The sequence below is a fragment of the Aotus nancymaae genome, unplaced genomic scaffold, assembly GCF_030222135.1.
Source record: "Aotus nancymaae isolate 86718 unplaced genomic scaffold, 86718_ANA_hifiasm-v0.15.2.pri h1tg000049l, whole genome shotgun sequence".
NCBI lineage: Eukaryota > Metazoa > Chordata > Mammalia > Primates > Aotidae > Aotus > Aotus nancymaae.
In genome coordinates this window covers 31890030-31914004 of record NW_026988463.1, presented here as the reverse complement: position 1 = coordinate 31914004, position 23975 = coordinate 31890030, and the positions used below count along the sequence as shown (strand labels likewise).

The 23975-nt window shown below is 43.8% G+C and overlaps 1 long non-coding RNA gene across 1 annotated transcript; it reads left to right on the top strand.

Annotated features, from left to right (window-relative positions):
• Window positions 1–1597: 1597 nt before the first annotated feature.
• LOC105734022 (uncharacterized) lies at window positions 1598–12200 on the top strand. The gene is made up of 2 exons (XR_001111406.3): window positions 1598–7302; window positions 7588–12200. It is a non-coding gene; the product is annotated as an uncharacterized LOC105734022 (long non-coding RNA).
• The last annotated feature ends 11775 nt before the right edge of the window (window positions 12201–23975 follow it).

The window sequence follows — 23975 nt, the reverse complement described above, 5'->3', positions numbered from 1 at the left end:
GGCCTCTGTCACTCAAAAGCTGGCCTTTCTGGCCAAGTCTCCCGTTTGGCACTCCATCTTCCCCGATGCCCATGGCGGTGGCGTTGTGCTGTATCCCACCTGGGCTCTGGCCTCTGTTCTGTCCTTACTCTTGCTCTGTCTGCTATATTTCTGAGGTGCCTAGAGGTTTTGTGGTCTGGCTCAATGTCTTCAAACAAGAACACATTGGAATCCATCTGAAGAAACTTTGTGGAGATCCGTTTCATGATTGTTTCCCTTCTCCAAACCTATTTCTAGTGGATCTCGTAGGTGTGAGGATCCTGGAGCTCTGAGCTTTCATACTTTTCTTGGATAGGGAAGCTCCCTTGGTCTCCGTGTTCCACCTGATGGCTGCGTGGTTCATCTAGGTCTAGGATGACAGGTTGGCAACTATAGCGGCTTTGTCTTCTAGGAAAGGTGGTGTTGCATTTCATCTGTTCTGTCTCATTTTGAGGGACATCCCTTTTCTCTGCTCCTGGTTGGAACTGCCTCCTAGCACTGAATCTTTTGGCTACAGGGATATCAGGAAGCCAAAAAAACCAAAAAAAAAAAAAAAAAATTGGGTTTGGGCTGGGTGCAGGGGAGGTTTCATCAGGCTCCCTAATCAGTGGAGGGGGTGGGAGAGTAGGGTGTACTTTGCAGAAAACTCTCAACTCCTCCGGCTTGGACTTTGGCACAGGCCATCTCCTGGTTCACAGGTGTACTTTGTTTTTCCTTGGCTTTCTTGGGGAGGTCACCAGGGCCCCCGGTTGCATGCCTGGACATCATTGTGTCTTGTCATTGCCTTATACGGCCTCGGAGACCCACACTCAGTCTGCTCTTGGGGGACACCTGTGCCGTGTGTGGTAAGATTTTCTCCATGTGAAACTTGCCCCTGTCCCTGTTTGCACGTGTCCCAGAAAGCAGTGTTAGGATGCAGGAGCCCCTGGGCTTTGGAGACTGGGGCAGGCCACTGTTCCACCCAGGAAGGAGGGAGGTGGTGGGCTCATGGATCAGTGAATTTTTAGCTGATGCCTCGCTTTGAAGCTCATGGGATCTTTCTGTGCCCCACTGAGGCCCTCTCCACCTCACCAGATTGTGAACCCATCCCTGGTCACCCAGTGGAATCCAAAATTGGATCTGAAGAGGAGCCCCGAGATCCCAGTTGGCACCCTGAAGCTCCTCCTTTGCTGGGCACTGAACCAGAAGACAGCTCAAGGAGGTCATGAGGACAGGACTCCTAGAGGTCCAGCTCTGGGTCTTGTGTAGCCCCCTCTCCCCAGCTGCAGCCTGAGCCACCTTTGCATGATGCTATAGCCATTTTTTTTTTTTTTTTTGGAGATGGAGTCTGGCTTTGTCTTCCAGGCATCTACCATTTCCCTGACTCCCACCCGAGCTGGTTCCCAGGCCTTGGGGTCCTAGTGTGGAACTCTCAGCATAATTAACACAGGCCAGGAGGACCAGAGGGCTCCTTGGTCTCTCTCACACGTGAGAGAAGTTTGTGTGTGAGGTCACGGACAGTGTCTGTGTTTCTGCCATGAACAGGTCTCTATTTGAAATGCTTTCATTATCCTTTTTAATGGACCAATTTTAAAATTTTGCTGGGGGCCCTGTTATAAAATATTATATATGGTTACACCGTGATAACGGTGATAACTCTGTTAATTCATTTTTTCATTTAAGATTAAGTACTCCAGGCCTACAAACTAATGAAACTGGTATAGATAAGTCTCAGATTAGGAACCAGGGTCACCTGTGGAAGGTCCTTGCTGAAGCCAGTCAGCCTATCAGCCTGTCCCTCAGGCCCCAGCAATATGAGTCTTTCCTCCACCAAGTCATTCAGTTAGCTGGCAGCAGTCCCTGGTAGGATTCTGGATGGCAGCTGCTTTTCATCTTAGATTGTAACAGAAACTCAGGATGAAAAGTTTTCAAGACTTAAAAGCCCAAGTCTCTTATATTTTTAGTGTAATTTTGGATATTAGAGCATCAGTATTTTCAGCATCTCTGAAATCACTATGCAAAAATATCACCAGCTTCATAAGGCCAACTCTTGGTATCTCTGTTCTGCAAAGTAGGGTAAGATGATGCCACAAAAGGCAGGCTGTGTGCAACATTATCCTCACTCCAACAACAGAACTATCACACTCTAAGTAATCCAGATGGTCTTTAAATTATAAGAGATAAAGGAAAACTTTCTTGAGAGGGAAAATTTTACGAATAAGAGAAAAAGTTTCTAGAACATAGCATTTACATCTTGTAATAAATAAATTATATGCCCTATTCTTTTCCTATGAGTACATTCCCCCATAATACTTTGAATTTTTAGCTTGAAAATACCAGGCTGGTGTTGAAGTCCTGAACTCAAGTGATCCATCTGCCTTCAACTCCCAAAATGATTATAGATGTGGGCCATCATCCCTGGCTTAATTTTTTTTTAAGCTGATAAAGAATTAACATACCAGTGCCTTCTGTGGGAAAAGCTTTCAAGCAAAGCAGTCATTTTTGGTAGAGCTTATAGAGAATGGAGCTATCATGGTGAAATGGTAGAACTAATCCAGAACAATTCATAATCTCTTTTTCAGATCTTCGCTCAAATCAGCCTCACACAAACATTCCTGAATCTCACTTCCATAATACACTTTTGCTTCTCTCTCTTTTACACTTTCTCTTTGTAGCTGGTTTGTTTTTTTTTTTGTTTTGTTTTGTTTTTTTCCTGACTCCCTGGCAGAAAAAGAGAAAACATCTTATTCATTGAGCACCATTTTGTGTCACAGACTATGGTAAGTACCTTCAAGAAGAATGTCTGGACTGAAAGAGCTTCACCTCAGTCTAGAGGATGTACCTCAGAGGGTCTTTGAACATTTGGTGACAGGCATTTGGGGCATGGCCTCTAGGGTGAGGTATAGCCTTTATGGCACAAACTCATCTGGAGGAGGCTCAAGTTGCACCCCAAAACCTCTGCCTCCTATATCTGGGCTGTCAGGGAGGACAGAAGCTCAGAGCTCCCTGTCCTTGGGTATTGGCCATAGGAGCTGCTCTCTGGGTGAGGAGATGGGAGCTAGCAGCCCAGGATGGGGACACAAGGTGAGTTCCAAACAGCTCTGCCACAGAGAGTGTTAGCGTTAGCAGAACTTTGTGACATCATTTGCAAAGAGAGTGGGCATGCAATGGAAGAAGCCCTGAGAGATGAGGCATAGCCCATTCTGAGCAAAGGGAGAAGAAAGTAGCATCCTGAGGCTCTCTTGCCTTATTAACTCATTGTGTTTATTCTCAGAAGCTCCTGCCTAAAATACATTATTCCACCTCCCTCTTCTTACTTTCTAAGCCAGAAATATGTGTGAGTTATCATTCCCATGCACAAAGGTCTCTATTTTCTTCCTCCTTAAATGATACTTTTAATACTAATAAAGTCCTCAAATTTTTTGCCTGATATACAGGAAACAGAAGAAACAGGATTTCAACACCGAGTTAATTAAAAATAATTCAAGCTATTTATTTTTCTTCACACCATACATTTTGAACAGTGTTTTCATTATTCTTTGGGTGTTATACATGCTTAAACAGCCAAGCAAGCATTTCATGAATCTTTACTAACGATTCCAAGAAAAGACAACTGTACTTCCTAAGGATTCAGAGTATGTGAAATGTAGGGGGTGAGGGAAGAAAAACGTGGTAGCTGGAGGTTCTGAGATTCAGTCAGGTTTAATTTATTTATTTTTGTCCCAGTATATAATTCTATTATTTTTATTTTTGTTTAGTATCTTTTTTCAGTTTTATTTTTGATGGACAAACAATAATTTATATATTTATGGTATAAAATGTGAAATTTCCATACATGCATACTTTGTATAGTGATCCAATCAGGGAAGTGGCATACTCGCCACCTTAAACATGTATTATTCATGTTATGAATATGAATGAAATTAAAATGAAAATGTTTGTCAGTGGTTTCCTTGCCTCAATTTGTTTTACACACACTAGTGGTTAAGGCTGTGCAGTAGCTATCCACTTCACTCATCCACTTCAGTGCACTTTTTCAAGTTTTTTTTTTTTGCTCTTGGAAAGAAATATTGCTCCTATCATTTTCTTCATCTCTAAATGTAAATGCATAATAAATTTTCTGGACAGTATAGAAAAATTACTAGACCACAGATTGTGGTAAATTCCAAATCACAATAAATAGCAATAATGGTTATCCATGGGCTCTTCTTTTATTCATTCATAATTATTTGTTAGCTGTGGTCATCAACACGTGGAATTCTCTAATTGACCAATCTTTCTCTTTGTAATAAATGTGAATATTATCTATAGAATATTTTATTTGGGTATTCTATTACCAAGGAGATGAATCCTCTTTCATATATGGTAAATAATCTTTCATTTATTTTTACTGTGCTCATTAATTTTTTAAATATTTTATGTATTACAGATTTGTGTGTCAATTATTTTTGGCTTTTAATTCTTCTAATTTTTATATATTTGAATGTGTTAGTTTCTTGTTTTCTCATTTTCTTACATCAAAAACTGCCTATTCTGTGTCAAAAAATCACCCCACAGTGACTTCTGCAAGTTTTCCAGTTGTATTTTGCATATTTCAATCTCCAGTCATTTGATTATTATCTGTAGAAGAGAGGAATAAATGCATTTTACTGATTACCAATTAAATTTGATTCACATTTTAAAGTGCTTGAGATTTTCTGCACTAATTTACAGTATTTCCTCTGTCATTAGTCAACTTTCCTTATAAACTCCAGCTTATTAAAGACTTTTTTTCTTTCTCATGGCCTATTTGTTTATATCTCTGCTAATACTATTTTTAATGGACCAATTTTAAAATTTTGAGAATTCATAAACTATTTGAGAATAGTTTATGGATATTAGGCAAGCTATTACATTTTTGTTCTGAAGACTTTGCAATTATATTAGACATTTATTATTTTTATACATTTTGAAATGTTGTTGTTAACTACTAAAAAGCCTGTTTCAGAGATTTCTAAATTTTAGGACTTCATTTGTAAGAGGTGACATCCAGGTGACATGGGTTATTTTTAAGAACAGGTACATTTTCACTTATTCATTGTGCTTTGACATTTCTTAACATAATTTTAAACTCTTTCTGTTATGATTGCTAAATATTGACTTTTAGTCTTATTTACTACTCAATTAAATTTGGTCTGGATTATACATTTTACAAGCTACCAAATATTTTCCCTTCATGTAACCACAGGGATGGACACACTTTCCCAATTAACAAGTTGTGACAATATATATGAAATATTGTCTGCCAGGGAAGTTCGTTAGATCCTCAGGGCTCAGAGTATTTTTTTGGTGAATGATCCCCTAGGCGCTGCTGTGGTCATGAATTAAAGACTTTCAGAAGGAACACAGGAGTTTAGCAAATGCCATATTGTTTAGATAACTTTTTAGCCACACTGAGCTACTCCTATCACAACATAGGTTGTTGGAATCCCTCCCAAAATCTAAGTTCTTTGTTACCAGCAAAGGTGAAACATTATGAGCAGGACTTTCTAAGGATAATTTGTCTTAGGATGGCTACAATTAACTTTTATATGCATATCATGTAGTAGGACATTTTTATGATATACCGTACAAGGAGAAAGTAGAAGTGACCTAGTAGCACATCTTATTCCCTGGGCCCAACAACCAGATGGCTACTCTGCCTTTGCCTGCTGGATAGTTCAATTTTAGCATCAGAAACTGCTGTGTGGGAGGAAGTATTTGTGGACAGAGAATAATAGTTCTATCACCTAAATTATGGAATAAATGTTTAGGCACCACAGAATCAGGTGAACATCTTGTGAATCGACTATAGATTTTCAGTGCTGTTATTCTCACCCATTCTCTACATAAACATGGGATGTTTTAGGATTCAGTTGCATCTGAGAATGTGGCTGTCAACTTCACTCAGGAGAAGTAGGATTTTCTGCATTCTTCCCAGAAGACACTCTGTAGAGGTGTGATGCAGGAAATCTTCAGGAACCTGGCCTCTATAGGTAAAAATAACAGTATTTCTTTACATTGTGTTGGGAATAAGTGCCTGCCTTTTGACATCACAGGGAAGAATCAGCACTTAGACAAAAGATTTCTCAGCAAGGCATTATTTTACTTTTTGCAGAAAGGGCACTGCTCGCTAGCAGTCTTGCCATGAGAGTACACTGAATAAAGGAAGAGCAGGCATATTTATGTTTTTAATGCATTAGGCCCTATTGTTGTGTCTTGATTCCATTGGCTGGAACTGGACCTCATATTTTAGGCTATACCTGATTGGATAACAACTTACAACTTTCCTAAAGAGGTAAGGCCAGAGGAGAACAAAGGAAAAGAGGAAGTAGCTTGCAGAATGCTGAGAGAGGCAAAAATACTTCTAAATAAGAAGAGAGAAACAAGCTATGAACTAAGGGTTGCCCAGGCTTATACAGGCATGTCAGGGCAGATACCTAGGCAAAAATGTAAGAAATAAGAACACAAAATACACTGTTTTTTTTTTTTTTAAGCTAGCATATGTAACACAGGCCTTTGAGTAGATTAACCTAGAGAAAGAGACTACTATCTATTCTTAATAGGCTAAGAGAATTTGAAGAGGAACCTTTATTTATTTTACTTTCTACACTTTGTCAATTACAGGATAAGTGTTTCATGGTTTGCAGTGCTATTCCATGATTTAGAATTTGGAAAGGTAATACTTTGGTGAATAATCAGGCATGGCCACAGTGTAAAATGAACCTTGTGTTTAATTCTGTTTTGTGTTGCTGTAACAGAATACGTGGCACTGGATAACTTACAAAGAATAGAATGTTGTATTGGCTCATGATTCTGGTGATTGGAAATTCCAAGATTGGGCAGATTCAGCTAGTGAGGTGCTGATGCTACTTCAAGTTGTGACAGAAAGCAGATAGGAAGTGGGTATATGCAAAGAGATCACATGGCGTGACAGTCAGAATGAGTCTAGGAAGCTAAATTTGCTTTTATATAGCCAACTCTCTGGTAACTAATATGGTCTTGCAGAAGCAGGAAATTATGCACTCTCAATGGAGGATATTAATCTATTAATGAGGAATCTGTGCCCATAACCCAAACGCCCCTCAACATTGTCATATTGTTGATCAAATTTCAACATACATTTTGGTGAGTACAAACCACATCTACATCATAGCATCTATAATTTAATTTTTAAAAATAATGTCTAATAATTTGTACTGTTTTGGGGGGGGTCTACATTTTAGGAAACAAATAGGAAGATCAGTGCATTGAAGATTAGAACAAAAAATCTTGGAGAAATCTAAGGTAATTTCCACCTAAGAGAAGGTAATATTCTTTGGGACGGTCTTAGCATGTCATAATATTTCTAAAACAAGCAAACAAAGTAAATGAGTACAACTTCAAATTTATTTATTTTTAGAAAGTTTTTAACCAAACCTATATACTCTAATGTACTGTGGATATTCACTGTTTGCAAAATAGTTCGCTTGGAAACAGTGCTTCCTTAATTCATTTGCATTGCTATAAAGGAATACCTGAGGCCGGGTAATTTATAACAAAAAGAGTTTTATTTGACTTATGGTTTTGCAGGCTGCACAAAAATTGTGGCACTGGCATCTGCTTCTGGTGAGACCCTCAGGGAACTTCCAATCATGGCGGAAAGAAAAGGAGAGATGATGTGTCACATGGTGAGAGACGCAAAAGAGAGGAAAAGAACATGTCAGACTTTTTAGCAATCACATTTAGCAGCAATAAAGTGTGAGAAGCCACTCATTACTGCAAGGGTACCATTAATTAGATATCCACCACCATGACCCAAACACCTCCCACCAGGTTTTAGTGCCAACTCTGGAGATCAGATTTCAATATGCGATTTGGAGGGGACAAATATCCAACCTATATCAAGTACTAAGAAACTGCAAATATGAATATTACTGTTTTGATCATTGCTATGGGGGAAGGAGCTGTGTGGCAGGGCAATCAATCCATTCACTTTTAAACACAAAACCTCTACTTCTGTCATGGTACAAAACATCTGCTTTTCCTAAGAGTCATAGCAATATATGTTTAAATCTGTTAATAAAAGAAAATTATAGTAAATCAAGTATTAATGAGAAGCTTGTCAATTTTTGCAGAAGTTATACAGTAGAGACACTGCATGAAAGGAAAGCAGGAAGGAAATGTGGAGAAACCTTTAGCCAGATTCTAAATCTTAATTTGAGCACGTCAGTTGCCATTGGAGTAAAAACATGTGAATGCAGTGTGTAAAAAACTCTTTGTATGCCATTCCCTAGTTCATAGGCACATCATGACTCACTCTGGAGCATATGAGTGTGAGAAATATAGAGAAAAGCCATATGAATGTAAACAGTGTCAGAAAACCTTCATTTCTCTCACAAGAGTTTGAAGAAGAAACATAGGAATGCATACTGAAAATGAAAAATATAGTTTTACAGTTTGTGGAAAGTCTCTGGTATCTCCAGTTCATTTCAAATACATCAAGGAACACACACTGGGGAAAATCCCTATAAATGTAAACAACACAATGAAACCTCCAGTTTTTCCACATCCGGTCACATACATGAGAACTCACACTGGGGAGAAACCTTAGAAATGTAAGGAGTGTGGTCAAGCCTTCTGTCAGTTCTGCCACCTTCGTGACAATGAAAGAACTCATACTGGAGAGAAATCCTATAAATGTAAAGAATGTGAGAGAGTGTACAGTTACTCTAGTAACTTTCATTATCTTGAAATAATTCTTGCTGGTGAGAAACTCAATGCATGTAAGAAATATGAGAAACCATACACTATTTCCATGTCTCTTCACAAACATGAAAATCTCATACTGCACAGAAAACGTAAGAATGTAAGAATTGTAGTAAAGGCTTCAGATGTTCTTATATTTTTCAAAGACATAAAAAAATTCAAACTGGACCAAAGATTTATGAATGTAAAAAAGAGGGATAAAGGTTTTAGTTATTACAGTTTGTGTCAAAAACATGAAACATCACAAACTGGAGAGAAACTCTGTGAATGTGAGTAATGTGGCAAGTATTTGATTTTCCCAGTTTTCTTCTATGACATGAAATGAACCAAACTAGGGAAAAACCCTAAGACTGCAGGAAATGTAATAAAGCCTTCCGGTGGTTTTCATTCTTTTTGAAAGCTTGAAAGTACTCACACTGAAGAAAAGCTTTACAAATGTACAAAAGGTGGTAATGCCTTTAGTTTTTTTCAGTTGTATTTTGTGGCATAAAATTACCTGTTCTGAAGAATAACTTTATGAATGTGCCAAATGTAGGACTCTTCATTTCTCATATATTAATTCAAGGACACAAGACATACATCATGAACTGACTTCATAAATATAAAAATGCACACTGGATTAAAACCCTGGTAGCTTGGAAAATACATAAAGTTCTCAATTTTAATAATTACTTTAAAAGTCATGTGAAAACTTTTGCTGGAAAAATTCTGTAGATGTAAGTTATATGGAAAGCATGATGCCACTTAATTATAATGCTTGAGAAAATTTATAAAATGAGTAAAATCTTACCTGAGTTATAAATAGATTGTGGTTATCACTGGTTCATTTTTAAAGAGTGTCTCTGGACTATGAATTTCCACTTCAAAGAAATAGTAAGGTGAAAATTCTGCAAAACCTCTTTAAGCAATAATAACTAATTTTAATAGGCATCAGAGATTTTTAGCCAATGAGTAATTTGTTTCAATCAACTTTGTTTAATGTTATATGTAAATTGAAATGTATTTTCAATATGTGCATAGGCTTAATTCTTACGGTTGTTTACTTATTCTGATATTAATGAGACATTGAAAACTGAGTCTTTGTTAAACATTGCAATTTTCTTACTGGCCTAATATGGCAAAATTCAGATATTTTTCATCTTTTATTTGTATAACAAGTGCTACTACTTTTTTATGTAAAAAAAAGTGCATTTTTGTTGCTAAGAAAGTGTTGATGTTAACTTGTAAGTATACAAAATGTATTATAGAATATATTCTCATGTGAATTACTATTTAAACCCATTGCTCATTACTCTGTCATTATTTCTGCCTTCTATTTGCACTTATCACTTGGAATTATGAACAGAGATCTGTGATAGAACAATGTGTTGTGTCTAATCTGAGAAAGAAAACATTCATTGTTGTATTCGTTCATTCTCACACCGCTATAAAGAAATACCTGAGGCTGGGCAATTTATAAAGAAAAGAGTTTTAATTTGACCCATGGTTATGCAAACTGTACAGGAAGCTGGATGTTGGCCATTTGCTCAGCTTCTGGGGAAGCTTCAGAAAACTTACAATCATGGTGAAAGCAAAGGGGCTGCCAGCACTTCTCACATGGGTGGAGTAGGAGAACGAGAAAGGGAGAGGGGCCACACACTTTTAAACAACCAGATTTCATGAGAACTCCAACATGAGAACAGCACTTGAGGGATGGTGTTGAACCATTAGAAACTACCCCCTTAATCAACTGCCTCCCACCAAGGTCCCACCCCCCAGCATTGGGGATTACATTTCAATGTGAGCTTTGGATGGGTACATGGGATCCACATTATATTAAATGTTAACATTAATTATGTTATCTGTGATATTTTTATAAATGCCTCTAAGCAGCTTGGAAAAGTTTTCTGCTCATTATTTACTGTGCTATTGTCAAGTGTCAAACATTTGTCACATGGTTTTGTACATCTATTGTGCTGATCTTGGCATTTAAAAAAATTTTTTTAATTAAAAATGATAGATTACATTAATTGACTTTCACATGTCAAAACAAGATTGCTTTTCTGGGTTATATTTCTCTTAGTAATGAATTATATGTCTTTCTATATATTAGTAGATTCAGTTTTCTAGTACTGTCTTAATACTTTTTTTTGCATCTGTATTCAAAGATATTTATCTACCTCAATATAGTATACAGTATACACTATTATTGTGTGTGTGTGTATATAGTGCATGTGCATATGTTTCTATGTGTGTGTGTATAAATATATTTATAGCCATCCATCACATAATATCAGAAATACAGTCTGAGAAATGCATTGTTAGGCAATTGTGTCATTGTGCAGTTATTGTGGAGTGTACTTACATAGACCTAGATGGTACAGCCTACTTCACACTTAGTCTATACCATCACACTTGTAGTCTGTCATTGACCAAAATATTATACAACATACCTAAAATATGTCAGAATTATTCTCTGGGGTGACAGACAACTAAAACATATTATACAACCAACTGTTAAGACTATAATAATATACTATAATACATAATGCTGCAATATATTATATACTATGTAATATACTGTATTACATAGTATACTATAGTATCCTATATAATAGCTACAATAAATTCTCACTTTAACATCATCCACAGGTTCTTGAAATGGTGACCTTGAGTGAAAAGATGTACTATAGAACAAAGCCTATTTTGCCATAGCCTAATTGATATAAACAAGAGTTAAATTCTCATGTCATATGTTACATTGTTTCACTTAAAATCATAATTTTTTTAACAAGCTATTGGTACTTTAATCCTCTTAAACTTTATGAAAATAAATTTCTGTTGTTTAAGCCCCTCAGTTTATTGCATTTTGTTATGGCATCCTGAGAAGAATTATACACCATCTTTACTGTCTTAATCTATGTTGTCATTCTTGTTTTTCTGTTTAGTGGCTGGCTGGATTATCTTGGTGAAGTCTATTTCTGCCTCACAGTGTGAAGTCTCTCATTGATCTTCAGTGGGGGGATGGGTGGCTCAGCTTTGATTCTGTCCACAGTCTTCCAGGAATGACAGTGGTATTGGTGGAATTCTGTTCCTCTCTTGGACAGCACTCAGATGTTAAACTGCACTATTGACTTTCTGAGGGCTATTTTCAAAAAAGTCCTCAGATAAATTTGTCCTGTAAGGTGATGCAAACCTGTTGCTTCTTTAGAGGAATACTGTCTAAGGTTAATGTGGGATATTGTCTAGAAATCTAATGGTTTTCTCCTAGCAGTGATTTTTTAAAATATTTTTTCTTATATACTAGCTGGTCTACAGTCTAGGCTTTATTTTCACTAACTTCATAAATTACTTGCTAACTACTTTTAACTTCTATTTTGTTTGTCTTGAAGATGGGGTGCCCTTTGGCTTGAACTTCTTAAAACCTGTTAAAATTGAAATAAATTTCTTTGGCAAGAGATGAGGTGCTTTTTGACTGAGCCTCTCAAGAAAGTGTTCAATGAAGACAAAGGAGAGCAGCCTGGTAACTTCACAGCCTGTCTCCTGGCATGGATCTGCCATCTCACCAGCTGGGGCAAGGCTGATTGATGTCCCAGAATTCTGGGCACACCGTGTTTACAGTAAAGCTTCCAGTCCATCAGCAATAATTGAATAGGAAAAATGTTCCCACCTTTTAAGCACACACACACAGGATGTAACCTTAGTAACGGGTAGGTGAAGGTAGAAAAATAAGTGTTAAAGCCCTAATTGTTTCAGAAAAAGACCTCTTGCTGGAACTTAGGCAGATACAGAACCTTGTATTCTTAGCTGCACAGTCTGGAGTGGTGTCCATCTCGCTGAGCTGAGATAGAGAGGCTAGCAGTGTTCAGTGTTCAAATTCCACAGATTTTTACATTTCTCATGGAATTTTTGTGAATTGCCTTGAATATATGCGCCTCATTTGCTTTTTTTCTTTAGGATATTTTTTAGTGGCTTTAAATGATTGTTTTAAAATAATTATTATATTCATCAGGGCAGTGGGTCAACAGACCTCTTCAGACTGTCATGACACTCTAGTGCAGTTAATATTCTGCCAATTTCAGAAAATGCTCTGCAACATCAGTTATTTTATTTACAAACAAAATTGATAAAAATATTTTTATGATTTATAAAGACATACTGTGTACTTTTCAAAAATGTGATTAATGGATTAACATCAAATTAGAAATAAATTAGTCATTTAATTATGAACTATTAAAATAAAATGTGATTTTATAAATTTTTAAATTTATTATTGTTTATAGTGAATGTCATTCCAAAACAGTCTGAGATTTAGAAGTCTTCAAGAAGGCTCACTCTTAAAAAGTCCTGTAGCATTCAAGTCTACTTTCCTCAATATCCCAAAGGTAACAATATTATTACAGGGGGCCTTCTGTATTCCTGGGTTCCACATTCATGATTCCAACCAAGCAGATAAAAAATATTTTTGAAAAACTTGTTGGTACTGAACATATGCAGACCTTTTTTCTTGTTGTTATTTCTTACAGAATACAATATAACTCCTACATACGTGGCATTACATTATATTACATGTTATAAGTAATCTAGAGATTATTTGAAGTATACAAGAGAATATGTATAATTTATAGCCAAATACTATGACATTCGTTATTAATTAGGGACTTGAACGTCCTTAGATTTTGATATCCATGTGAGGTCCTTGAGCCAATGCCTCAAGGATACCAAGAGACTAGTATATTTTTTTGTAAGTGTTTTCAGCATTTATGTAAAAAGTGTAATTTAAGCTATTCATATTTTTCTTCCCTTAGATATAAAAGGCAAGGCAACAAGGTTTACACAAATAGAAATACTACACTTTTTGTTTATTTAAAAATAAATCCTTTAGTTATTTTTGTGTCAGTGCATGCTTTCCTAAATTTTTATTCTTTATTATTATCATTATTATTATTATTTTAGAGAAATGGTCTTGCTGTGTCACCTAGGCTGGAGTACAGCTATGCAATAACTCATTGTAGCCTTGAACTCTTATGTTCCAGCAAGGCTTCCATCTAAGCTTCTTGAGTAAATGAGAGAGTGGTACCTTTACAGTTATATTAGGTATTACCAAAAACATCATAGGCTAGGCACAGTGTCTCATTCCTGTACTCCCAGCATTTTGGGAAGCTAAAGGGAAAGAATTACTTGAGGTCTGGAGTTTGAGAACAGCCTAGGCAATACAGTAGGGTCCCAACTCCAGAAAGTAATTTTAAAATAACCCAGACTTGGTAGCATTCACCAGTAGTCCTAGCTAACTGGGAGGCTGAGGTGGAAGGATTGTTTTGGCCCAGGTGTTTGAGGTTTTAGTGAGACATGTCTGCACCACTCCAGCCTGGGTAACAGAATGAGATCCCATCTCACATTCATATAATAAATTATATTATTAATATTAAAGAAAAAGAGTAATTCTGGTCATAAACATGTATTATTTCTTAACATGGAGGATTATATCTTAAAAATTTGTGCAAAATGTAAATATATATTCAAATATTAATAAAAATCATCCCATGCAAATAATTGCAACATATGGTAGATATTGGTGGTGATGTTCTAAATGAAGAATATTGGAATTTCTTATGAAACATTATTCTGCACAAAATATCATTGTGAAATATTTTACTCATTTCTGCAATGTGAAGTACTGATGTTTTAGAACAAAAATGTACTTACATTTATTTATTTGTGTGTGTGTGTGTGTGACTGAGTTATGCTGGTTTTACCCAGGCTGGAGTGCAATGGCACGATCTCAGCTCACTTCAACCTCCACCTCCAGGGCTCAAGTGATTCTTCTGCCTTAGCCTCCTGAGTAACTGGGATTACAGGTGCCCGCCACCATGCCCGACTAATGTTTTGTGTTTTTAGTAGAGCTGGGGTTTTGGGTTGCCAGGCTGGTCTCGAACTCCTGATCTCAGGTGATGTACCCGCCTCAGTCATCCAAAGTGCTGGGATTACAAATGTGAGTCACAATGCCTAGTCTGCAAATCTTATTTAATGCAGACATGTAAACATACTCAGAAATTATAAAAATTCATAAAATGGCCAACACACTTATAGGAAAACATTGGAGCTTCCTTTCCTTCCCATAAGGAAAACATGCCCTTCTTCCCAAGGGCAACAGAGTCCTTGGCAGAATTTCCATTTTAGCGAAAAGCAGCCCCCAAAATAATTTCTTTTCTAACAAAGAGCAGCCTGAAAAATTGAGCTACAAACATAGATAAGCAAGCTGGAAGCTTATTCTTTGTAACCACGTGTACAGTAAAGAAGCAGGCAACATGCTGGGTAGGGAATTTATCTGCACAATAAAAAATTAGGGTGGGGCAGCTAGGTTTTTGCATACTGTGCAAATGGCACACCTAGTCTTAACCAGTTTTTCATGCCTTATGCAAATGGCACACCTGGTCCGACCAATCTTGTGCCCTATGGAAATCACACACTGCCTTCTCATCTTTAAAACCTCCTGAACTTCACCAGGGACTGGAAGACCTGCTTGGGATCTGGATCCCTCTCCCTGCAGGAGAGAGGTTTTCTCTTTCACCTGTTAAACTTCCACTCTTAACCTCATTCCTTGTATGTCAACATGCTTGATTTCCTTGGTATGAGAAAGCGAACCTTGAGTATTTGGCGCAGACAATGACACTGCTTCAATATAACCTGGGTGCTTTTAATAACCTAATTCAGAAGGAGGAACAAAGGAGTGACTTAAATACAAACTTATATTTAAAAGGGAGCAGAGAATAAAAATTTGGAAAATTTACAGCTTGGCCATGTGTCAGAGAAAACAAAAGTTTTTCGGGTGAGGCATTCAAGCAGACTGTGGAGCAACCAGGAACTAGGGACTTTTGCATATGTGAATGGGAGCCAACTGCTAATCTCCAAGACAATGGGAAAAAGGACTTGAAGGCATTTTAGAGAACTTTGTACCAGCCCCTCCCATCACAGGGCCAGAGGCCTAAGAGGAAGAATGGTTTTGTGGACCTGCCTAGGGACCTGCTATTCTCTGCAGAGTTGGGACACTTCTCCCCACATCCAGACCATTCTAGCTCCAGCCTCAGCTCAGATGACCCCAGGTACAGCCCAGTCCATTTCTTCAGAGGGTGCAAGCCATAAGTCTTGGCTGCTTCCACACAGTGCTAAGCCTGTAGGTGCACAGTGTATGAGACTGGATGAGGCTTGGCACCCTCCACCTAGGTTTCAGAAGATGTATGGAAAAGTCTGGATGTTCAGGTGAAAGCTTGCTGCAGGGGTGGAGCCCCTACAGTGAACCCCTACTAGGCAGTGCCTAGGAGAAACGTGGGGTTAGAGGTTCCCCACAGAGTCCCCACTGGGGCACTGCCTAGTAGAGCTGTCAGAAGGGGGCCACTGCCTCCAGACCCAAGAATAGTAAATCCACTGGTGGCTTGCATCCTGTGCCTGAAAAAGCTACAGGCACTCAGCAACCCATGAGATTAGCCCTGGGGGATGAGCCCTGCAAAGCAAAAGACTCAGGGCTGCCCAAGTCCTTGGGAGCCCACTAATTTCACCAGTGTGTCCTGGATTTGGGGCATAGAGTCAAAAGAGATTATTTTGAAGCTTTAAGATTTATTGACTGCCACGCAAGGTTTTGAACTTGCATGGGGCCTGTAGCCCCTTTCTTTTGGCTGATTTCCCCATTTTGGAAAAGGAATGTGTATCCAATGCCTACACCCCATTGTATCTTGGAAGTAATTAACTTGTTTTTGATTTAAAAGGCTCTTAAGTGTAAGAGATTTGCCTTGTGTCTGATCAAACTTTGGACTTTTGAATTAATGCTGGAATGAATCAAAACTTTGGAGGACTGTTGAGAAAGCATGTATATATTTTGCAATGTGAGAAGGACATCCAATTTGGGAGGGGTTGGGGGAAAATCATATATTAATAGTTTGGGTGTGTGTCCTCACCCAACTCTCATGTTGAATTGTAATCCTCAGTGCTGGAGGTGGAGCCTGGTGGGAGACATTTGGACGTGGATTCCTCAAGGCTTGGTGCTGTCTTTGTGATAGTGTGTTTTCATGAGATCTGGTTGTTTAAAAGTGTGTGGCACCTCTCCTTTACTTGCTTCTGATTTTACCATTTGATGTGCCTGCCGCCCCTAACTTTTGCAAGCTTCCTGAGGCCTCCCCAGAAGCTGAGCACATGCTAGCACCATGCTTCCTGTAAAGCCTACAGAATCATGAGCCAATTAAGCCTAATTTCTTTATAAATTACCCAGTCTCAGGTATTTCTTTATGGCAATACAAGAATGGCCTAATACATTGTTATCTGAATTGCTTCTAGTATTTCAATTGTTCTGTCTGGCCCTGAATCTATTTCAGTTTGGACAAACTTGAAGGAATAAAAAAACAACAATAATATTAAAATAATTCCCTTGACCATAGGAAAGTATGAAATCATTCTTAGGGCCCTTCTTTGCCTCCTTCATTCAGTCCAGTGTGTACATTCAACAGGACACATATGGTTCTGAGTGGTGTCTTGCTTGATACTATTGAATGATACTATTCATTTTTATCTTCCAAAATTAATGTGTTAATTCTAACACCCAATGTTATGATACTTAGAAGTGGGAATTTTGGGAAATGGTTAGGTTATGAAGGCAGGGGACACATGAATAAGATTAGTGACCTTATAAAAAGGGTTCCAGAGAACTCCCTTGCTTTGTTCCACCAGCTTTGCACACTCAGTGTGCAGATGGCCCTCTGTGAAGTAGGAAGTGGGCCCTCATCAGACACTGAATCTACCAGCACCTTGATCTTGGACTTGGCAGCATCTGGAACTGGGCTTGAATTGGGGACCACCTGAGGAGATGGGGGCTGGTTGCTTTTGGCTTCAGTTTCCTTTCCGCATTTCCCCTGCTTGTCACAAAGCTTCCCAACAACCCCCTGACTCTCTGGCTTCTCCTTTTTGACTTCTGCACTGCTGTGCCCCCAGCGCATCATGGGGTATGCCCGAGTGGAACCATCTGAACAGCCCTTGGGCTTCATAGAAGACTGAGGGCACCCCAGCCCAGAAGCTAAGCAGGGTCAGGCCTCAGTGGGGTTGGATGGGGGACTGCTTGACGAGATTGAGGGCTAGAAGCTTTTGGCTTCCTGCTGCCTCCTGGGTTTTTTCTTTTTTTTTTTTTCCTTCTCACAATGCTTCCCAACCACTTGCTTGCTAACTCTTTGGCTTTCTTTTTCAAGTCAACCTGCTCCCTGCCATGGCCAGGAACCTGCCCATGGGCTTCCTCTAGGCAGCCTCCAAAAACCACAGAACTCTGAGGGTCAAGGGCAGTTGAGAAAAGGGAAAAGCAGGAAAAGAGCAGAAAGCTAAAAGCCTACAGTCCCAGTCATTCCACACCATACTTTATCCAAAAGGCAGTCAGGTCCGACCCTGCTAAGCTTCCAGGCTGGGACACCCTTAGTCTGCTACAGCAATTAGAGGCTGCTGGAACAGAGCCACACAAGGAGTTATCAGGCAGAGGTGGGGATGCAGGTGGGCAGAAAAGGAGGTGTCACAGAGTCACAGGGCAGTTGGGAAGAGTTGCCCAAGGCAGGGCAAAGCAGGAAGTGAGCCGGAGCCCAAAAGCCTCCAGCTCCCCAGTTCCCAATGTGGTTCCTTATCTAAGGCCAGCCATGCCTTACCCTGCTCAGCTTGTGTGCTAGAGCACCCTCAGGCTGCTATGCTGCCCGGAGTCAGCCAGGACAAACCGCCATGGGGAAGTCCGAGTATGTATCAGGGGTGTAGGTGGGCATGAAATGGTGTCCAGAGGGTCCGGGGGTGGTTAAATATGTTGCGACAAGTGGGGGAAAGCCGAAAAAGAGCAGGAAGCCAAAAGCCTATAGTCCTGGTTTCCACAGGCAGTCCCTCATCCAACCCTCTGTCAAACCCAACCCTGCTTAGCTTCCGGGATGAGGTGCCCTCAGGCTGCTAAAGCCCACAAGGCCTGTCAAGACAAATCACCACAAAGAAGTCCCAGGGTGAAGCAAAGACACTGCGGGCAGGGGTCTGGAAGCTACACAGGCTGGGGCCTGGCAGGGGCTTGGATGGGGGACTGCCTGGAAAGACCAGTGGCTGGAGGCTTTTGCCTTTTCTCCACCTTCAGGCTTTCCCGAGCTATTCTCAATGCTTCCAAACTACCTCCTGACTCTCTGTCCTTTTCTCCTTTCCCACCTGCCTATACCCCGACTGAGGCCTGAGACCCCCCTGTGTAACTTTGCCTTGGCAGCCCCCAGGTGCCATAGCAGCCCTAGCATGCTGCAGTCCAGAAGCTAAGCAGGGTCGGGTCTGGCTGGGGCTTGGATGGGGAACTGCCTTTAAAGACGGCAGGCTGAAGGCTTTTGCCTTTTCTCCTTCTTCAAGCTTTCCCCTGCTTGTTCCAACATTTCCTGAATGTCCCTTGACCCTCTCTCCCCTTTTGCCTGCTTGCCTACGCCCCTGCCGAGGCCTGGGACCTCCCCGAGTGGGTTTGTCTCAGTATCCCCCAGGCTCCACAGCACCCCCAGGGTGCCACAGCTACAAACTAAGCAGGGTTGGGCCTAACTGAGGCTTGGATTGGGCACTGCCTGTAAAGACCAGGGTCTGGAGACTTCTGCCTTTTCACCTTCTTCCAGCTTTCCTCCCCTTCTCCCAAAAATATCTAAAAGCCACCTGACTCTCTGTTCACTCTTTCCTGCTTTCTGACAGCCCCCTGGTGACCCAGGAATTTCCCGTGTGGGTTTGTCTCGACAGCCCCCAGGGGCCATAGCATCCCTATGGAGCCTCAGCTGGGTAGCTAAGCAGGGTCAGCCCTGTCTGGGGCCTGAATGAGGGACCCCCCTTGGGTGACGGAGGCTGGAGGATCTGGCAACTGGTTCCCATCCCAATTGCCCCTGCTTGTCACAAAGTTTCCCAACTGCCCCCTGACACCCTGGCTTTTCCTTTCCCATTCCTGAAAGCCTGCGCCTCCGGGGCTTCCTTCGGCGTCTCTGACGGCGTCTTCCTAGCAGTCCTTGAGCTCTATAGCAGCCTGAGGGCTTCCCAACCTAGAAGCTAAGCAGGGCTAGTCCTCAGTTGGATTTGGATGGGGGACTGATTGGGGAGACTAAGGACTAGAGGCTTTTGGCTTCTCTCTTCCTCCTGGGTTTTTTGCTTGTCACAGCACATCCCAACCACCTGCTAATTTTCTGGCCCTCCCTTTCCAGCTCACCTGTTCCCCCGCTCCATGGTCAGGGACCTCCCTTTGGAAATCCGTCATGGCAGCACCCAGGTGCAATAGCAGCCTAGCTCAGAGCTAAACAGGATCGGGACTAGCTGGGGCTTTTGGCTTCTTGCTACCTTTCCACTATTTTCTGCTTCTCACAGTGCTTCCTAACTGATCCCTGACACTCTGGCCCTTTCTTTTTCATCCCTGTGAACCCCTGCTGTGGCCTGAGACCTCCCCCTGGGGTTTGTTTCTGCAGCTACCGAGCACCATACCAGCCTGGGCTCCCAATTTTGGAAGATAAATAGAGTCAGGCCTTGCTGCAGCTTGTATGAAGGACCTCCTGGGGAGGCCAGGGGCTGGAGGCTTTTGGCTTCCAGCTCCCTTTCCACTTTCCTCCAGTTGCTGCAAGGCTTCCCAACTGCCCCCTTATTTCCTGGCCTCCTGTTTCCCAACTGTCTTCCCACCCACCATGGTTCTGGACCTCTAAGTAAGGCTCTGTGTAGGCGGCCCCCAAACAACATAGCAGTCTGAGAGTCAGGGAGTAGTTGAGAAACACTGCAACAAGGGAGAAAAGTCCCGGAAGCCAAAAGTCTCCAGGCCCAGTCTTTCCCAAGGGGGCCCAGGGCCAGCTGGGGTCCATGGCTGCAGGAGGGAGGGTCAGCAGGCACGTGTGGGGGGGCTCCTTCCCAGAGGCCTTCTGGGCCCTCAGATTGTGCCCCTTCCTGGGCCTGCCCCTCCCCTGGGGAAATCGCCAGATAACTCAAGGACACTCAAGTGAGGGTTCTGTGCCTAAAAGACTCCAGGAGTCCCTCAGGCAGAGCCTGTGTCCTGCGGCACCCCCACACAGTACTCAGAGCCCCTGCGGGTGCCAGTGATTCCACAGGCCCCCAGGCTGCTCTCTGACCTCTCGAGGGGCCTGAGGGCAAAGATAAACCTTCCCCCGGGGAAGGAAGATTCGGGCGGTTTGGCCCGTTTCCATCTCCTCCATTCATCTGATCATCTGGTCCCATGTAAGTGGGGAGCAGGAAGGGCCTCGCCCAGGCTCTTCACCTCCCAAGAACTGGAAACTTCTTCTTATCCAAGACCAGAGGGCAGGGACTCGGCCTGCAACGGGCAGAGTTTCGGAGACCGCCAACCCAAGACCATTTTCTCCCATTAAAAACAATAATGGATGTGTCCCCAGGACCACATCTCCAACCTGGAGAGGCAGCAGGGGAGTAGCTGGCCCCATCTGCCCAGGAAGCTGGTGCGGAGCACCCCAGCCTCCACCCTGAAGCTCCCCATCACAACCCAGCCCAGGTCACTCCCAGGAGCAGGGGTGGGGTCCAGGACCAGAGGCCCCATGTCCTCCCCCAGGCAGCAGACGGGGTTGGGGGGCTCTCCTGCCCACACCCTGACTTCCAGGCCCCAGCTCCCCTGCCCTCCCTTCCCTCCCTTAGCTAAATGATGACCTCACAGGTGAATCCCAAGAAACCAGGGCACCTCCCGCAGCAGGTGAAGCGGCCTCGTGTCCTCAGCCCTGCTGGCCTGGCCCCGACCCCACTAACAAGCTGAAGACGGCCTGAGGCGGGACTTTGCTCCGTTCACCTTCGGCCTCCCCGGTCCGGGTCTCTCCACCCAGAGGCCACTGTGCACGGCCACCCCGGCATCCGGGGACCAGCCTGAAGCCGAAGCCGGGCCAGGGTGCGGTGAGTGCGCAGGCCAGAGGCTCAGGGCTTGCGTCCTGCGGGGAGAGCCACCGTGCCCCGCGCCGCGCCCACGACGGAACCACTCACCAGGCAGCCCCAGGGCGCCCAGCAGCCAAAGCCCAAGGCCGCGCATGGCCGGGGCCCGGTGGAGGTGGATGCGGACGGGGCGCGGAGGTGAGAGCTACGCGGGACGGGGTCTGGTTCCTGCGCTCGCCGCCCGCGGCTCTTTCCTCGCGCCCCGCCCCGGCGCCCTCAGCCGATGGGCCCCTCCGCCGGCGGGAGGGGCGGGGCGCGCAAAACCCGGGGACGGGGTCCGTTCCCTCCTCCCTTCACGATCCTGCTTCCTCCCTTGCACAGGTGAGGAAACTGAGGCACAGCCTGTCCCAAGTCCAGCCAGAGCCCCGACAGGGGCCTGAGAGGCGGACAGGCGGCTGGAAGGAGGTGGCGCCAGGCAGGTCTTGGAGGGGAAGGGAACTGTGAGGGCCGCCTGGTGGTTTCAGTAGAGGAGGGCTCTGACTTCCTGGGGAACAGACAGCTCGAGGCAGGGACAAGTCACGGCTTCGTGGGCCCTGTGGGCCGCTGCGCTCCACCCAAGCCCAACACCCTCTCCACAGGCTCTGAGGCCTCGCTGAAGTGGGAGAGGCATGGGCCCGCAGGTAGCCAAGTGCGGGGGGAGGGTGAGCCCCAGGTGGTGGTCCCAGCCCAGGTAATGGCATGTGCAGAGGCGGTCCTCAGCCTACGATCCCCAGACGGCAGCTGACTCCGGTCGACACGAACCGTGGCCTGGCTCCGGCTTCTCCAGGGCGCTTGGCCTCAGTAGGCACGTTCCCCAAGGTGGGCTCAGCTTGGAGGGTGCAGGTGCAGGCTGACACCATGGCCTCCTCAGACGGTCCACCCCGGACCCCTCACTGGGGCTTCCACAGCCAGGCTTCCCTCCTGGGTTGCAAACAGTGGCGGTGGCAGGAATGGCAGCTCCACCGACAGTACAGTGAGGGCTCAGGGCCTCCTGGGGAGCGGCAGAGCAGGGCCAGCATGGGTGGGAGGCAGGAGTGAGTCCTGCCTGGAGAGAGGGCCCCAGGGCAGGGTAAGGCAGGGGCCTGCATGGGCCCAGGGCAGAGGACAGAGGTCAAGGGGCAATGGCAGGAAGAGGCCAGGGCCTTGGATGTTAACCAGGAGGACAGGAAACCCTGAGGATCTAAGCTGGCCTGAGTGATGCTGTAACGTTTTGTCTCAAAGCCATTCTTACCCCAACATGAATGTCATGAAAAGCAAGAAAAATAAAGGCAAGGGCTGGCACTGGGTGGCAGCTGACTTCTGCTGCCTGCACTCCTGGCCCGAGGCTACTCTGTGGTACAGGACGAGGCCCCCCAGGCTGTGAGAATGTGGTGAGGCTCCCGGGTAGGGCTGGGGATGCTGGTCTGTGCAAGTTACTCCAGCACAAGTGCAAAGGCAGCATGCTGGTCACTTCAGCAGCACAGCAAGGCCCCTGCCGGCTACCAGCGATTTAGTCTTAAAAAGACAGGATGCGCTCAGGCCAGAACGGGCTCCTACCAAGCTGAGGAAGTCCCACCCCATCCCATAGAAGACACCTCACCCGTCTCCACTGACTTCACCCAGAAGGCGCGGAGGGGTCTGGGAACCTGGACTCCACAACCCTGGAGGCTCCCCTCCTAGCCTCACCACCTGCAAACCCTACTCCTCAAGGCCCAGGGTTTCCCAGAACCCAGGACACAAGACCCGGGGTTTCCAGGCCTCAGGGCCAGGCAGGAAAGCCAGCAGGCTCCTCTGCTCACGTATCTGGCATTTGCACAACCCTCAGGTTGCTGATAAACGTGTTTACTCATAAGCCAGGCCTGCACAGGACACAGACAAGGAGAGCAAGCAGTTTGCGGCTGGAGAGTCAGACACCCCCACACTCCTGCTCTGCTGTGCTCTTGGCAAGGCAGCCTGGGAGAGGGCCGCCCACGCCCTTGTCCCCCCACAGAACCCTCTGTTCTACTTCTCCTTCCTCCCAGCCTCGCCTCCGGGGCCCTTCCTCGCCATCCAAGAGGGCCGAGGCACTGGGCTGAACTGTGACGATGACACACATGCAATTCTGCAGGAAGGGGCAGCTTGGCCGGAGCGTAGCCAGAGCAGGCCACCGTGGCCAGGGCTGCCGTGAGGAACCCAGGGCCCTGTCACACCAGGCCTGGCTGTGCTGCCCACTGTAGCACTGGAGAATGTGGAAGAGAGAGGGCAGATGACTGCCTGAGGGGGACTGGGTGGGGTGCCAGTCTGCTGAGTAACTTCTTCACCACAAGGCAGCCCCGGATGGGATGGGGCAGGGCGGGGCA